This window comes from Passer montanus, unplaced genomic scaffold (genome assembly GCF_014805655.1).
Source record: "Passer montanus isolate IOZ18808 unplaced genomic scaffold, ASM1480565v1 scaffold11, whole genome shotgun sequence".
In the NCBI taxonomy this organism is placed as follows: domain Eukaryota; kingdom Metazoa; phylum Chordata; class Aves; order Passeriformes; family Passeridae; genus Passer; species Passer montanus.
Window position 1 is genome coordinate 1,158,518 of NW_024357613.1, and position 16,455 is coordinate 1,174,972.

General features: G+C 42.2%; 1 protein-coding gene across 4 annotated transcripts in view; it reads left to right on the forward strand.

The window, feature by feature from the left end:
* FYN (FYN proto-oncogene, Src family tyrosine kinase) overlaps nucleotides 1-16,455 on the forward strand; it is a 78,462-nt gene that overhangs the window by 17,044 nt on the left and 44,963 nt on the right. For 3 of the 4 annotated variants that reach the window (XM_039728414.1, XM_039728384.1, XM_039728405.1), the window contains exon 2: nucleotides 7,182-7,316. The exons of the other annotated variant lie outside the window; for it this stretch is intronic. The gene's annotated coding sequence lies outside the window, so the exon portion shown is untranslated. The remainder of the gene's footprint in view (nucleotides 1-7,181; nucleotides 7,317-16,455) is intronic. 4 annotated transcript variants of the gene reach the window in all.

Sequence of the window (16,455 nt, forward strand, 5' to 3'; positions counted from 1 at the left end):
CGTCTTAGCTTACAAAAAATGCAGGATACAGTGGGGAGTTTTAATGGTCTGACTGTTTTCAGCATGAGAGATAGAGAACAAATGAACACAGATGTTATTTTTACTAATGACAATAGTTAGCTATGCAATACAAGTCAGAGTTCTGTCCTTTCCTGACCCATCTGTTTATCCCTTTCCAAGAACTTTGGCATTGAGCAGTCAGCAGTGATAGTCAGCTTGTGAATTTGCTGGTGTTCATAACTTCCCAAATTCAACAACTTGCCTGATGCAGATTTGGCCCTGTAGCAGTATAGAGTCTCTTGCCAGCTTTTAGGTTGCAGACTGGAGGCAGCTGCATGTGGCAATTTTTAACTTATTATATACATGTATTGTCAGTCCCAGTAATAAATAGGAGAATGCTTTAAAGTTTTCTCTTAAAAGGCTAGCTCAGACTTCCTAAATTAAAAACTGGCTTTCCAAAAGTAGAGAAGTGAAGTGTAGCAGTTACTCAGATTTCTTTGTTCAGCAGTGATAGCTGAGTAACATCCATGGGTAGGTGCAATGCTTAGTGAAGATGTTGTGTTCTTTTCCCTAAATGCAGCACAATGGACATTTTCTTACAGTCTTCGATACTGAGGTTCACTTCAAATTGACATTTCCTGTTCTTTCTGCTGTTTGCAACTTTGGAAAGTGTTCTTTATTCACAGGAGTTTTAAATCTGTGGCACTGACATACAAATACCTGGCCGTGGATAAGACAGGCTCAATAAACTTGAAAAGAGAAATTTAAGCCCACTTACCTAAATCATTTAGACGAACATGAATGGAGCACAACAGCTTGAGTTGTTTGAGTTGCAGTTTAAGTGCTGGCTTGTTTTGTACAGTCAGGGTAAATAAAATCTTGGCCTTGAACTGGTATCTGTGTATTGGAACAAACATCTCAATGCAGCACACTGCAGAAGGAAGGAAGCAGAAGAGAAATTAGATCACTTTCCTGCATTATTTCTTGTAAGTGTAGTCTTCTTACGTATGGAACACACATTTCCTGTTGTAAAAATATTGTAACAGCCTGCAGTAGACAAACAACAAATAATCTGCTGTCGCTGAAAACTGGAGTCAGAGGGGAATGTTTAGAGGGAAGTATTGGAAGACTGCAGATGACTGCATCTTCCTGCTCTGAAAAGATAGTGAGCGTGAGCTACATAACTACTGCTGTGGTTGTCCTAACAAGCACGGCTTTACAGTATGGAAGAAATAACAGACTGACTCCTCACACAAATGGCAGTGTAAAGGTATGAGTGCATTTGGTTCTTGCTTTTTCTTTTGTATCATCTGTGCATTTAGACAGAACCGTGTGAGTATCTTAATCCCCTCTTCTTCATGTGCCTTTGTCCTGGAATGTAGGTGCTTCCCTTATCTCTGTCTACAGTGGTATAGTTTGTACCCACATTCCACACGTTCTGTTACAGCACCATTAAGTCCCATTTGTGATAGGAAGTGAGAATCCAGTTCAGTAACAGAATCACCAATCACAGAATTGTTTGCATTGGAAGAACTTCTAAAGTTATCTACTCCAACACTCTTGCCGTGCTCAGGGATGCCTGCCACTAGACCGTGTTACTCAAAGCACCATCCAACCTGACATTAAACATTTCCAGCAATGGGACACCTGCAGCTTCTCCAGGCAGTCTGTTCCAGTGTCTCACCATCCTCATTGTCAGACATTTCTTCCCATATCCAGTTTAAATCCACCCTTTTTCAGTTGAAAACTGATTATTTTTTTTTTAAAGTCACTAAAGGTCCTGGTAAAGAGTTTCTCTTCATGTTTCTTGTAAGCTTCCTTTGAAAGTGGTCTAAAGTTTTCCTGGACTCTTCTCCATGCTGAACAACCCCAACTCTCTCAGCCTATCTGCACAAGAGAGGTATTCCATCCCTCTAATGATCTTCATGGCCCTCCTTTGGACCTGTTCCAACAAGTCCAAGGCCTGGTGCTCGGGATCCCAGAGCTGGATGCAGAACTCCCGGTGGGATCCCACAATTGCAGAGTAAAAAGACAGAATAACCTCCCTTGATATGATGGCCACCCGGTTCTTGATGCAGCCCAGGATTCAGCTGGTTTTCTGGGCTGGAGTCCCATGTTGCCAGCTCATATCCAATTTTTCATCCACCTGTACCCCCAAGTACTTCTCCGCAGGGCTTCTTTTAGTTCCTTCATCCCCCAGTCTGTACAGATGCTGGTGATTGCCCTGACCCAGGTGCAGAATCATGCACTTGGCCTAGTTGAATTATGCAGGGTTTGCACAGTCCCACCTGTCAAACCTGTCAAGGTCCCTCTGGATGACATCCCTTCCCTCCAGTGTGTCAATGGCACCACTCAGCTCGGTGTCATCCCCAAGCTTGCTGAGGGTGCACTCGATCTCACTGCCTATGCCATTAATAAAGATCTTGAACAAGGTAGGATTAGATGAGATATGAGGAAGAAATTCTTTTCTGTGAGGGTGGTGAGGCACTGGAACAGGTTGCCTGAAGAAGTTGTGGATGCCCCATCCCTGGAAGTGTTCAAGGCAAGGATGGGTGGGGTTTTGAGTTACCTGGTCTAGTGAAAGGTGTCCCTGCCCATGGCAAAAGGTTGGAACAAGATGGTCTTTAAGGTCCCTTCCAACCCAAACCACTCTATGATTTTATGACTAAATTGTATATAATTCCTGATGTTTGGTGGCCTTAAAATCCTTATTGCCTGAGCCTTGTGATGCTTAGGCAGGTCCTAGCACAGAGTAAAAGATTCTGTGGCTTCTGATGCTCAGCCAAACTGTGGACCTCAACTTGTGGCCACATTCTGGGGGCAGGTCACATAAAGGACAGTAGACAAGGGACAAAAGTCTGCTTCTACTTTGTGTAGGGGTGGTTTAATGTTCCACATCAAGTAGCTTCAGTGGCTGGTGCACATGATCACTCTTCTCTCAGACCACACCTCCTACGGAAAGTTACCATTAAAAATGGTAATCTTCATCTGTCTCTCAGTCATGGTCAGGTAACAGATGCAGGCTTTTATTGTGGTAGAGTGACCCATACAAGTAGCTGCGGAAGAGCAAAGTGAGAATCCTCACAAGACTTTCTCTTCCTGGAAACACTCCAGGCATACAGAAAGGGGAAGCCTTAAGTATCTCATCTGTTTTTTGTGTTAAACCATTGCAGACAATCTTTCTGTATGGACTGATGGGGGAGGAGCTGGAGGACTGAAAAAGATAAACTGTAAATAGCAGAGCTGGAAGCCTTTCTTAGAGAAGCGGTAAAAGGGAGAGGAGGAAATGAGCTTGAGATCTGCTTTTTTGTTTGGTTTTTATTGTATAAAGTTGAGGGACCAGCCACGTCCAACCCTGATATTTTCGCTGGTGAGTTCTGAAATACTATATCAATGATGTGTGGGTCTTCCCCTTTTTACAGAAGTCATTTCAGGAGCAACATCACCAGGTGGAGAAGAAAATCTTTTGCTCAGTCTTTTATTCTCAGGATAGACATTGTGGAATCCTTGATCTGGTTTCCTACCATAATTAATCTTTCTTATGGAAAAAAATATTCCCAGCTTCTTTTGTTGTTGTCCCTGTGCAGAAAGATGTCAGTGTTGTCTCAGTGTTCTCTGACTTCAAACTATGCAGCCCCAGAGCATGATAGAGCTTGAATATTTAAGTGAGTGTCAAGGCAGGAAGGTATAGTCCTGACAATTATATTGAGAGCAGGTCCATGCTGCCCCCTAAATTTTAGAAGCACGGGAGAAAGGGCAGAAGAGTGCTTTACATTAAAGTAGAGGGAACTATGTTAGGAACATCTTTTGAATGTACTGTGGCCATAAAGGACTGTATTAGGCTGTTCCTGGGGTTTTAAATTAGTATTTCTTATAGGACAAATGTTTCATGCATGTTATGTGCAAGAGCCAATTATATACGCAAGTCATGTGAATTTAAGCTATAAATGAAATGCAGTGTATACATACAAATGCTACTTCAGGAACGTTTTCCTTGGTCCTCCCTTTCTCAGCATGTATCAGTATTGCTGCTGGGAGGTGGGCATGTTGTTGTCTGGGGTTTGGGTTGTGCTTTGTTTCCTCTCATTGTTTTCTTCAGTGAGGAAAGGAGATTGGATAAAACTCTTTTCTGGTCTCTGTTGACATCAGCACATTCGATCTGCCTGCGTCCAAAAGAATTATGTCAAAGCAATTGCCTGCATTTGTTTCTTAGCGTGTTCTCCAGCAGCTCTGTCGCTTGAGGGTCAGACTGGAATACATTAAACTGGAATTGGGGCAGAAACTGCAGCCAGCCTCAGGTCAATGATGCCTCTTGAGATTTGTGAAAGTGACACTTCTGGGGTTCATTGCATTAAATTCCATAGCATTTCTGTGTCTAGTCTGGGTGAATTACAAAGGCAGATGGGATGGTTAGTTTCACATTCTCCTATTTAATTCTGTGTCTGTGTCTAGAATAAAAGGAAAAGCCTTGCATCTGATTTACTTTTGATTTACTACAATTTTTTTTTTTTTTAAATCCATGTATTAAAGCCCTTTACTTCTATGTAGTTTTTATCGTTTATAGTTAGGAAGATTATCACAGTTACTTCATGTGTAAAATTCTATTCCTGGAGACTGGCCTATGTGATCCTTGGTACATCTTTTGACAGAAGCCTTTACAAGGTTTAAAAACACAGTTGCAAGTGTGCTTAACAGAACATCCTCATGCTGTAGGATGTAGCTGGGGTTGTGCCAGAGGGAGAGGGGGAAAAAGGTATCCAGGAGGACAGAAAATATAAAGATGCAAAAATGCACAATTCAAACTCTACTTTTGCAGGCTCTGATTCATCTTTTATTAGTAGCTTTGAAACCTTGTTCTCGATCAGCTTTCCCTAAACTTCTGCTCTGTCAGTGACTAAGGAGTTGCCAATCACAGTTTGGAGCTGTTGGCAGGAACTGTTGATAGGAATGCTGGATATAGCAGAGCTGAAGCAGTGGGGGGTGTGTGAATGCATGTACTCATACACGTACATACACACCACACTTGGACAGGCCTTTTTCCTCCCTAAAATTTGTACAAACTTCCTTGCTATGATTCACTCTGCAGAAGCTTTGTACTACATGCTTACTGAGGACAGGATCTTTCTTTTATGTTTGTGACACATGACCAAGATTTTACTATGCTCTGCATGCTGTGTTTTAGAAGGCATCACTTACAGAGCATAACCAAAAGTTTGAAAAACACATTTTTTCCACCTGTTGAACATAAAAATAACTGTAGAACCATAATTAAATTTAATTAGATGTTTGTATGAAATAACGCCTTCTAAATCTCTGGAGTGGCATATGTGAACTAGTCCTTAGTTCAAGTAATTGAGATTATTTTATCTGTTTTATTTGCAGAATTTACACTGCAGCATTCAGTCATAAATGGGTTCATTCCAGAAGCTTAAAATGAGATGATGCCAGCAACTGGCACAAATCAAACACTTCCAGCCTTTCCACTCTTCCACATTGATAGGATTAATACTTTCTGGCCAAAGGCCCGGGTTAAGACAGACAGCATGCACACAAGCTTGTGCTGCCTCCTTAAAAAACACCAAATTTAAATATTGGCAGGCTGATGAGATGAAGCAAATTCAGTCACCAGGGCCCCACATCTAAACACATGGTCCTCAGGAACCCCAATGCCCAACCCAGCCTTAGGACAGACAGTCCAAAGCTTTCTTGGCAGGACCCAGTTCCCTCGGCATGCAGAAAGGGAAGGAGAAGACAGGTAGATGCCCTGAGTGACCTGGGAGGTTCCTGCAGGAGCAGTGCTCATATCCATTCATTCTGCATAAGGAACTTCCATGAAGAAGGTAGCTAGTCCACCAGTTCATCCTGAAAGGGTGAATTTGGGAGGGGAAATACCAGTGGGGTATGGAGGATTCTTTTCCACAGCATAATTCTCTGAGGTCACCTTCTGTGGCCGGGTGCTGCTGGGATGAGATCCCAGCCAGATCCCTGGGACAAGGTCCCAGTGGCACACAGCAGATGAAGTGAATTGCTGAAACAAGGACTCACTGGTGCTTTCTCAGTGGCAGAGTCATAACATCCATCGGTTTCCTAAAAGTGGTTTCCTTGGCATCTCAGTGTAAGGGTCTTTGTACAGTGAGGTTTGGTGTGCAGCCAGGTGCGGGGAATGGGGAGAGGCTGCCTCAAGATCCTGCAGAAGATGGACAGTTGGGTGTCGTCTGTACTGAAATGGCCTCATCCCCAAAAGCCTGGGGTTTCCCTGGAGATATTTTGTAAGGGTCCCAGTGGCACGCAGCAGATGAAGTGAATTGCTGAAACAAAGACACACTGGTGCTTTCTCAGTGGCAGAGTCGTAACAACATCCATCGGTTTCCTAAAAGTGGTTTCCTTGGCATCTCAGTGTGAGGATCTTTGTACAGTGAGGTTTGGTGTGCAGCCAGGTGCGGGGAATGGGGAGAGGCTGCCTCAAGATCCTGCAGAAGATGGACAGTTGGGTGTCGTCTGTACTGAAATGGCCTCATCCCCAAAAGCCTGGGGTTTCCCTGGAGATATTTTGTAAGCTGTGAGCAGGAAGGCTGCCAGGATTAATACCCTGCAAGGGGAAGGAGAGTTTCTTGGTGGCAACACAGGGCACAGTGTGGTGCAGTGACCACTCAGCTCACCTGCAGGAGCTCCTGCTTTGTGACAATTAAGCCATGTGGGCATGCATCCTTCTCGAATCAAGCGTGGTTACTTTCACAACTTTGCAGAGGTGGGCAGGACCTCATAACCTGTGGTGCAAAGTGTTAATTACTGGTTAATTTGCTATAACACATCATTGCTGAAAAAGCAGAACAAACTTGCCTGTTCACAGCCTGGATTGGAATAATTTTCAGTCCTGATGTAATTTCTACATTTACTAGATCAGAGTCTGCTGTTATCAAATTTATTCAGTGTAAGAATACTGCTATACCATGAACAAAATAACAAAATTCCCTCTAAGATTTTTGTTTGTAACGAAGCCTTCTGTAGCCCAGTGTTTTCAATTATTTAATTTATCTTCCCTGAACACCCTACCAGTTTTTCCAATTGTAAAATGGAGAAGCAGAACCTGATACGTTATTCACAAAGCAGATGAACAAGAACCAAATACATCATCACCGTAACCTACCTACTCATCGTTTGATTTTCATTTGTTTGTACAGCTGAGGCTTGCATTAGCCCTTTTGGCCACAGCCTTGCGTGGGGAATTCATGTTGAGCTGATTGCTTCCCAGGACCCCGGGTCTCACATTCAGTCTCTGCTTCGGAGGATAGAGTCCTCTCTCTCCCTCTCATCCTGTAAGTATGGCCTGGATTCTTCATTCTCATAAGGTGATTTTGTACTTGGCCATATTAATACCTAAACTGGTTTGTCCCATCTTGCTACAGACCCCAGTTGCTCTGTGTCAGGCTTGTTCTTTTGTGGTTTGTTTTCTGCCATTCCTAGTCTCATGTCTAACCACAATGACTTAACTTTCATCCAGGTCACTGGAAATGCTATTAAATAGTAAAGGGATGATCACCAATGCCTGTGGAATCCAACAGGAACCCATTTGCTTGCTAATAGTTTCCAATTTACAGTTACACTTTGGTTTCCTTAATTTAACAGCTTTTTAATACTTCTAATAATACTTCCAGTGACTGTGGACTCAAAAGTGACTTCAGTTTGAAATAGGTTTAAGGTTTTAGACAGATCTTACACGGTGCTCTCCACCAATGGAGACCTGCTCTCCCTGTACAGATGGAGACATTCCATGCAGGCTTCAAAGCATTCATAAAGATATGCTACAGAACTAGTCAAATGACTTAGATTTGTAATACTGCTAACGATGCTGCCTTCATCAAGTGCGCTTGTAATTTTTGCAAGAAATTACATCAAATTAGTTTGACAGGATCTATTTTCCTTAAAGCCAAGTTAATTGACTTTAATTACAGAGCTTTGAAAAGAGTTATTAATTGAGGCCGATGTTGGTTGTGCTATCCTCTGCAAAATACTGGAGACTCATCCAGCTGGCCTGTAATTACTTTCTACCCTTCTCAAATAGTAGCCCAGTATGAGCCTTCTTCCTGTCTTTGGTCCTTCCCCAAGGGCCAAGAACTGCTTTAGATGCAGTAGCAGCTCCAAGGCTACTTCTGTAAGCCTTCTGAGACAAGTTTATTTCTAGCAACTAATGTGAATCACCCAGAATCATTTATCTGCTGCTTAACATCCCCTCTCCAGGGGCTGCTGTGGTGGGAAGCTATTTCATTACCATCATCATAAACAGATCATCCAGCCTTTTACCTGTGTGCTAATCGGAAACATTTACTGAGTAACTTCTGCTGCTGTCATATTGTTATGAACGTTTCTACAGTTTTTATTGTTCAGGATTCATCTTTCATAATCTGCTTAGAAAATTTAAAATGTATTTCTGATTTTCTGTGCCTTTATTTTTTTTTCTAGTATCTCCTTGCTTCCTGTATATAATCTTTATTTTAGCTTTTTTTACTTCTTATTATCTCTTCCTCTTTCCCCTTTCATGTACCAGTTTTCTATATAACATTTTATAAGTTTTTTCACTTCCCTGATAAACCCAGCTGTTGGGTTTTTTTTCATTGTGTGTTATTTTTATCTAGCCCATTTCCATGGTTGTAAGACTGTAGGCATTTAGGAAATGTCTTAAACTGCTTGCAGATGTCAGCAACTTTCTGTATGTTCTGCCTTCAGCCTGATTTGACTCCCATTCACTCTAGTTTTGTGAAACTGCTTTTCAGAAAGCATGCACTAGGATTTTAATTTGTGTATCTCTAAAGCGCGTATGCTTACATATTGCATAAAATTCTGGTCTGGATTTGATTGCAGACAACATTAACTATTTACACAGGAAGTGTTGGTCCTTTTCAGTCTAAACAACCAGTAACTTTCTGGTTTGTGACCATTTCCTCTCTACTGAGACAAAGTCTCGAGCGGGGATGCTCTGGCTCTTGTGCGAGCCCACGTATGACTCACGGGCAGTTCAGGTGTACCAGCAGTGAGTTGTGTATGTGCCAGCCCTGCAGCTCCTGCCCAGTTCAGCCCCTGCCTGGGGCAGGAAGCGAGGGGCTCCTGCTGCACGTGGGGTGGGTGCTTGTGTGACCCCCGTGGGGTTCAGCTTGTGTGTGGTGGAGCTCAGCTCTTCACCTTGTGCCGATCGTGCTGCGAGCTGCTCCTGTCCCCTTTGGTGCTGCAAGGACAGTGTTGTAGATGACTCATTGGCAAGGCTTAATTTCACACAGTTAGGAAGGGCAATCCTTTTCTGAATTTAGGGGTTAGTAACTTGTCATTTGGGGCCCTTTAGAAAGGACAGGCCTGTGTTAGTGATAGTGACACAAGGTCTCTGGAGTAACTCAAGAAGGGATTTTGTACTTCTTGTACGTAAGTGTTGAAGAAGCTCATCATCCCTGTAACTCTCCAAGATTATTTATTTCCTAGTTGTCAGTCACTCAGATGTCATTTGTGACACATATGGCCAGGCACCACCCTCTCCCATTTGGATTTTTTAAATTGGCTACAGCTGTTTCTGTTAATAATATGATAGTCTATATATAGGTATTATTTTTCAAGAGTACTGTTTTGCATTGCTACTTTATAGGCAAATATATAGGAGTATAGAGGGTTATCCATTTTTTTCAGAATCCTGTAATTAGCATATAAGCAACTGAAAAGGGTCATCTTCTCACAGCCTTTGCTTTGGCTGATGTTCTCCTCGATATCATGCTAAATGTGCTTGTGGTCGCTTATTTGACCTGACCCTCCCAGCCAGCCTGGCTTAGAATGTCAATTTGTTCCCTATCAAGCGGTCCTTTTCCCTTTACAATACAATCCACAAATCTGACATGTGTCCCCTGTGTTGTGGGGACAGCACAGTTGTTAATTTCAGTGGCCTTTAGTTTTTTGTCTCTTTGTGCTAGGAAAGAGGGATGAACTCCAGACAAGATCTCCAGATCTGAATTGTCAGGAGTTGTGTATTTCAGAAGGCATATCACAGAGTCATTTTCAGTTAAACCCTCCCTGTCTGCTCCAGATTACCACCCAGTTTTGCCTTTTTGTTTCAAATACAGAGAAACCTCTGTGGAGTTTTCCTCACACACTGAGGGTGTAGAATATACCTTTGGTCAGTTGGGTTCAGCTTTCCTAGCTCTGTCCCTTCCCAAACCTCCCCCTGCCTACTTGCTGCAGTGGCAGAGTGAGAAATTAAGAAGGTCTTGATGCTTTGCAAGAACTGCTCAGCAATAACTTCAACATGGGTGAGTTATGAACGTTGTTGTGCTCACAAAGCTGAAGCACACACAGCAGGGTTTGGGATGCTGTGGTGGAACTGAACCCTGTCCAGACACAGTAAACTTACCTAAGCTCTCGTCTGTATGACAGTAAGCTGCTGTCATACGCTGAAACCACAGTGGCAACAGCTGGGTTTGAGAGAACAGATCTCACTAGAGAGCTTTTCTGTGGGTGTTTGAGCATAGGCAGGGTTTCTGTGTGTCCCCATTACTGGTATAGTCAGTGCCTTCAGCACTCACTGCCTTTATCACAGTGTGGTTGCCACCCAGTTCGGGGACCCTGCCTGCCAGCACCTTTGCTGTTGTGGATGAAGCCAGCTACAGTGATGGTGAGAAAGTGGGGGGTTTCTTTGTGGGCTGGCCACAGGCAAATGTTTGCTCATTTTTAGGAAGAGTATTTTTCCCCCAGTGTAACTGGACAAATAAGGTATTTAAATAACTCTATTAAAATGTTAGTAGTAGCAACCTAGAAGAAATGAGAGCCCCTTCAGGAGGAAATGGTGTCTGCAAGGGTTTCAAAGCAATTCTCCTGATTTGAGACTCAGCTTGTTCCCTTTTTATTGCTGTCACATCCTCCAAGTTCTTCAGTCACAACACAGATATCAGACAAGGCAGAGAAGGGGTTAGTTTTATTCCTGCATGAGTGAAGTGGGATGGGGAGGAGAAGTGAGGGTTTTTTTTGCGAGAAAATATTTTTTATGCCTCTTTAATAGTGGCAAACAGGCAGAACTTCTTTACTGTGTCCTTCCCCTTTCTCCCCTTCCTTCCCTGCCCATCCTGATTCACATTTGGCACTCTGCTCTGCACTGCTCCCATACTGTGGGTCAGATGAACACCCTTTAATCCTGGGTAGAATCTAAAAATAAGAATTGAGGGAAAAAAATCAGAACAGTGTGAATCAACCTTCAATCATCTTTCTGTTCTCCTAATGGGAGAAAAGAAAGAGGAAATCAGTGGAGACGCTGTTTTACTTCTTCTCTTTCCAAGACAAAATTATTCTGGCATTTGCAGCAGTTGTTCTCTTGCTATAGGTTTTCTAATTTACACACTTAAAAGGCACTTCAAAATTTAGGTGCATTAGCTCAAAATGCTTATGCAGACCATCCAACCACTTCTCTCTGCTCATGAATAGGGCTACCACAAGCAGCCTGATGAAGGAGAAATGTAGCTCAAAATCACACCATTGAATTTACATGGTGTTCTCAGAGCCGGGGATAGATCTGTCCTTTGTGGGGGTTAACTCTAAAGTAAGCAGTGTGTATACTGTATGTAGTTGCTGCCATTAGTTCTTCATTTCAAAGATTCTTTTAAAATATTTTAAGCATTAAAAAAATCCTATGTGCAGTTTTGAGTCTGACTTGCTGTTCAGTTCACTAGCATAAAACCTGCAGGCCTTCCCTCCGAAGTTAGTTACACATAAGACTTTTTCTTTTAGATTACAAGTGAAGTTTGGAGGTTGGTGGGAAAAGGAGAAAAAAAACAACACAAAAACAAAGAACCTTTTCTCAGAACTACTGCATTTTTCTAGGGCATCTTTTTTTCAAAGTAATAAAAGCCCTGAGACAGTACGAGGCATAACTCAGTCACTGTAACTTTAAGATGTTGCAGCGTGAGCCTTTAATTGCTTCTTGTGTTTTGTTCTGGCTTGGTTTTGCTGAAAGGGATGTATCACAGGGAGTGGAAGAGAATTCACTGTTTTTTGAAAAAGATGAGGCCCTGACATTCACAGACTTGGCTGGCAAAGAAGCTGCACAAAACCAAAAGGGTGGAGACGTGTCCTTTCATGGGCAGTTTGGAGGGGTTTATCTTCTCTTCTTGCACTGGGGAGCTTTTGATTACGGCTGCTCGAACAGCATTGTGGTAATGCAGCTTCCTGTGGCCTTGCCAGGTGACGTCCTCCCAGACAGCTGCCAGCCAGTCCCACCACCACAACTGGCCCTCAAAGAGCACATGGACGTGGTTATTGTTCCTCCTGCCCAGCTGGAACACTGACTTCCTTTTTCCTCTCTCACTTGCAATAAATGGATCATATAGCTATATGGATAATAAACAGATTGTCTGGGTTGTAGTAAATCTCTTGCCAGAGGGGGACCAAGACATTCATCACTCTTCCTTCCTGGCCATGAGAAACCACTCGCCCTGCCCCATGGACAGCTGTGCTCACAGCCTCTGGCAGAAGCCAAGGCTCTGGCTGTAGCTCAGGGAAGTCCTTCCACATGCACCTCCTCTTCCCTGGTCCTGACCCCCAAGGCTGGCTGAAATTAAAGGGGCAAGGTGAAGCCCAGACCTTCATTTTTCATAACTGTCTTCTGGTTCCGGTCCCAAAGGGGAAAAGAGGGAAGGCAAGCACAGGGCCATGCTTTGCAGACATGTGTTATAACTTAAACCTTGTCTGTAGTGTCAGGAAGCTGCTTGCTGTTTCCAGGGCTGTGTCCCCAGTCACTCAGCACTGGTGAGGAACAGCAGGGCAGAACAAGGCACTTCAAAGGGTCTGCTCTTCCACAGCAGCTGGAGCTGCTCCCTTTCCTGAACCCCTTCTGCCACCATTGTAGAGGACTTCCAAAGCAACTGCAAGCTGACAGGAAACAATAGTAAGAGCAATCCAGCACTGTAAGAGGCATTTGCTTTGAACCAGGGCAGTATGGCAGCAGGAGCTCAGCTGAGACTGCTCTTCCAGCTATGGATGGCCATGGACACTGGGCAACAGCCTTTTGACTGCTACAGATAAACAGTTGGGCTGTTGGGATTTTTTTCTGCTCAGACCACTAAAGCAGAATCTGAGAGGGAAGCATTAAAGGCCTCCCTCAAAAATCAAATTATGCAGCCCAGGAATTTTTGAGTGTTGTTTTGAAACATACTTGAAGTTTTGCCCTGGTTGTTTCTGGCTTTTTGTTCAGGAACATGACTTGTGTATGTGAGATTTTCTGCATGTCTTTAACAGTCAGAGGACATCCAGTGGTAATACTATGTCTTCTCTGATTTACATTTTTTAATGCAGCATGACAAGTGTGGTGCACATGTAGATTTGCAAGAATTCTACACAAATCTCCAGCTGTATTCAAAGCTGAACTGGATCTATCACAATGCAGTAATTATATTCTTTCTGGATCAGACCTTAGTGTAAAAATTGTATGTATATATAGTAACCTGCAACCCACAAGCTTGGGAAATAATTAATAACAGCCAGGAGTTTGAATTTTAAAATATATGTTGTATCTCTCTGACCTAAAAATTGGGGAATCACTGGCTAAGCTGGAATATAGGCAGCCCTCTAAAATGTCCCAGAGTTAATAGATAAAAACAAAAAAATAATGCAGTAAGTGCTGCTGTTTTATTCCATCTGTTTCATTTGAGTTGGCTCGAAACTGACACAGTATTAATTCTGGAAATCCAAAATGCTCCCATCAGCATAGATATGAGTCAAAGAGAGGTCAGCAAGCAGACAGCATGAGAATTACTGACCTACATAAGACTAGTTTAAAGTGCCTATTTGTTGCCCAAGTTGGAATGCCTTCCTAGTGACTTGTAATGGTCAAAGCGGGTGAGTGAGACTTTTCAGAAAACTGGGGAGTTTAATGTGTCTCAGAGTTGTGTTTCAAAGTACCTAACCCATCAGTTTCTCTCTAGGAGCTACTAATAGGGCATGGAAAGCAAAACATTTCAACTTTGGGGTAAATTTCTGTGTTGATTATTCCCATATACAGCCTGCAGGAGGCATTCCACAGTCATTTTTAAAGTCTCTTTTAAAAATTCTTGGAGTTCTTATTCTTGGAAAGCCTTTTCTGTCCTCCTTGAACCTTCATGGTAACTGAGAGTGTGGCATTTTGAATATTAAATCCTACGGTAGCTCATAACATTTGGTTTATTTGATGTCACATACTGATAGTTCTGTGCTGCTTTCAACAAAACATAAAGCACCAAGAAGATGGCCCTTAGAGATTTCATTTTTCACAGCCATGCTGGATGCAACCCTTAGTTTGATTCATGCGTGTTCACCACAGAGACTGAATAAAAGCCAAGGATTTTTGCTTCTGATTTCCTTTTAACATAACTATTTCTTAACTCAGCTTCCCTGCTGATGCTTTCCAGACAAGATTTGTAAGACTTGGTCAGAAAAAAGGCAGTTGCCAGCTACCAGTCATCTAGTCTATCCTTTCATGTTTTTTACTGAGAGAAGTTATCTTAAAAATATGCCATCAGATTTCATTCCGAGAAGTCCAGGAGGAAAGAGAATGCGCCCTGCTGGGTCTGAACCTGCTCTCCATCTCTTCAGCAGGCTGGAGCCCTCTCCTGTGCCAGTTCCCTTTCATCTGCAAGGGGTTGGACTGCAGAGGCCACAGCATGGATTGAAGGGTGCAGGGTAGACAGGTTTTTCCCTGCATCTCCCAGTACCTCTCTCTCAAACACTCTTAGGACCTATTTTCTCTTACAACTCTAAAAAAAGAAGGTTCTGAAGATGTACCATAATTCAGACTTTCAGCTGTGAGTTGCAAAAGCTTATGAGAAAACTTCTGATGCTTGGAAGGAGTGAATTTACACCATTCTTCCCCCCATCCATATGCTTACTACTGCAGAAGCAAAGGTTAATCAATACTTTTGGCTTTTCAGATATCACATGTTGGAGCTTTTACTTTTAAAATAGAAGTATAAAAAAAGGAATTTTCCTCCTACTCTTAGACTTTTCCTAGGTTTTGATTAGCTAGCTGAAGATGGCTTTCATTTTTGTTAATGGTGTGGATATCTGGCTTTGCTGCGTGTTTCAGTTTTGGCTTCCATTTTGTATCAAGAACAAAAAGAAAAACCGAAGGAGGATGATTTACAGTAATAATAATAATGTTAATACTTCTCCTTAGCCTTCATCTGTGTCCTACTGAAAAGTGATTAAGGTGCTATGACTATATAAATTATTAATAATGATATAATGAATTTTATTTCCTTGTTGACTAATGTTTCCACAATGTGGGTGGAAACTACTCTTCTGTTTAGACACATGTTGGATTGCTTGCAATGTTAATGTTGGAGTCCAAGAAATGTAATAAGGACATGAAAGAAGACAAATAATATAATGCTTATTTTCATTTGTCTCTAAGGAAGTCTCAAAACCCATGAAAATGGAGGGGTTTATGTTTTCATAAAAACACATTTTACATTGCCCACAAAAACACAACTTCAAAATAACCAAATTCAACTTACTTGCATTAGAAAAGTTCATTTTAATTAGGCCAGTTACATACCTTTTAATATTACCAGTGTCAGACTGTAATAATGCTGTGCAACCCATAACTCACACATCTGAGAAATGCTGCCTTTCCTAGTGGAGCTGGATTAAAAACTTGATCCCTCACTGTAAGATACACAGCATGTTGGATGAGCAACATTGTGTTCTCATCTCTAGAGAGTGTAGTGTAAAACAACTCCAGATTTTGTTTGGTGATCTCAGAGCTGGCTGAATAATTTCAGCCTTCCACAGCTCCAAATGCTGACATGCAGGGAGATGAAACTTTTGGATATTAAAATCCTGCTCTGTGATATTGAAGGAGATTAGGTTTTGGATTCCATTCATTGACACAAAGGCCAGTGAGTCTGAATGGAGGTGATATTTATTGTCTATGAAACCCCTGAGTAAGCTGAAATCACTTTAGGCATGTACACTCATACATGTATTCTCTCACATTTAGCCAACTCCCCACGATGCAGTTTCTTTGAGCCAAGAACAGACAACTTTCAGGGACTTGGCTTGAAAAGATGTGTGCATGTAACACCCTCTGTCACATTTTACAAGAGGCTGCAATCAAGCAGTTTTTGTACTTGGATTGTCTAGACACTGTGACAGTGGGAGGGGACAAGAGAATGAAAAGGCCCATTTTGTCAGTCGTTCACTTTGCATCAAATTCTCCTTCCCTGTGTGCTGCTGTTGCCAGTGAAAAGAAAAAGCAAGCAAAAACCAAATAAAAATCAAGACATTCATAATTCACTGGTTCCCTATGCATATAATTCCTAGTAATACAAGCCCAAACCATTTTTTAAAAATATATAAAACCAATATATATGTATACCATCCCCTTGTTTATTCACTTTTTCCAGAATAAATACTTGTAGCAATTTTTCTTTTTGCAGCTGATTTATCATTTCAACTTTT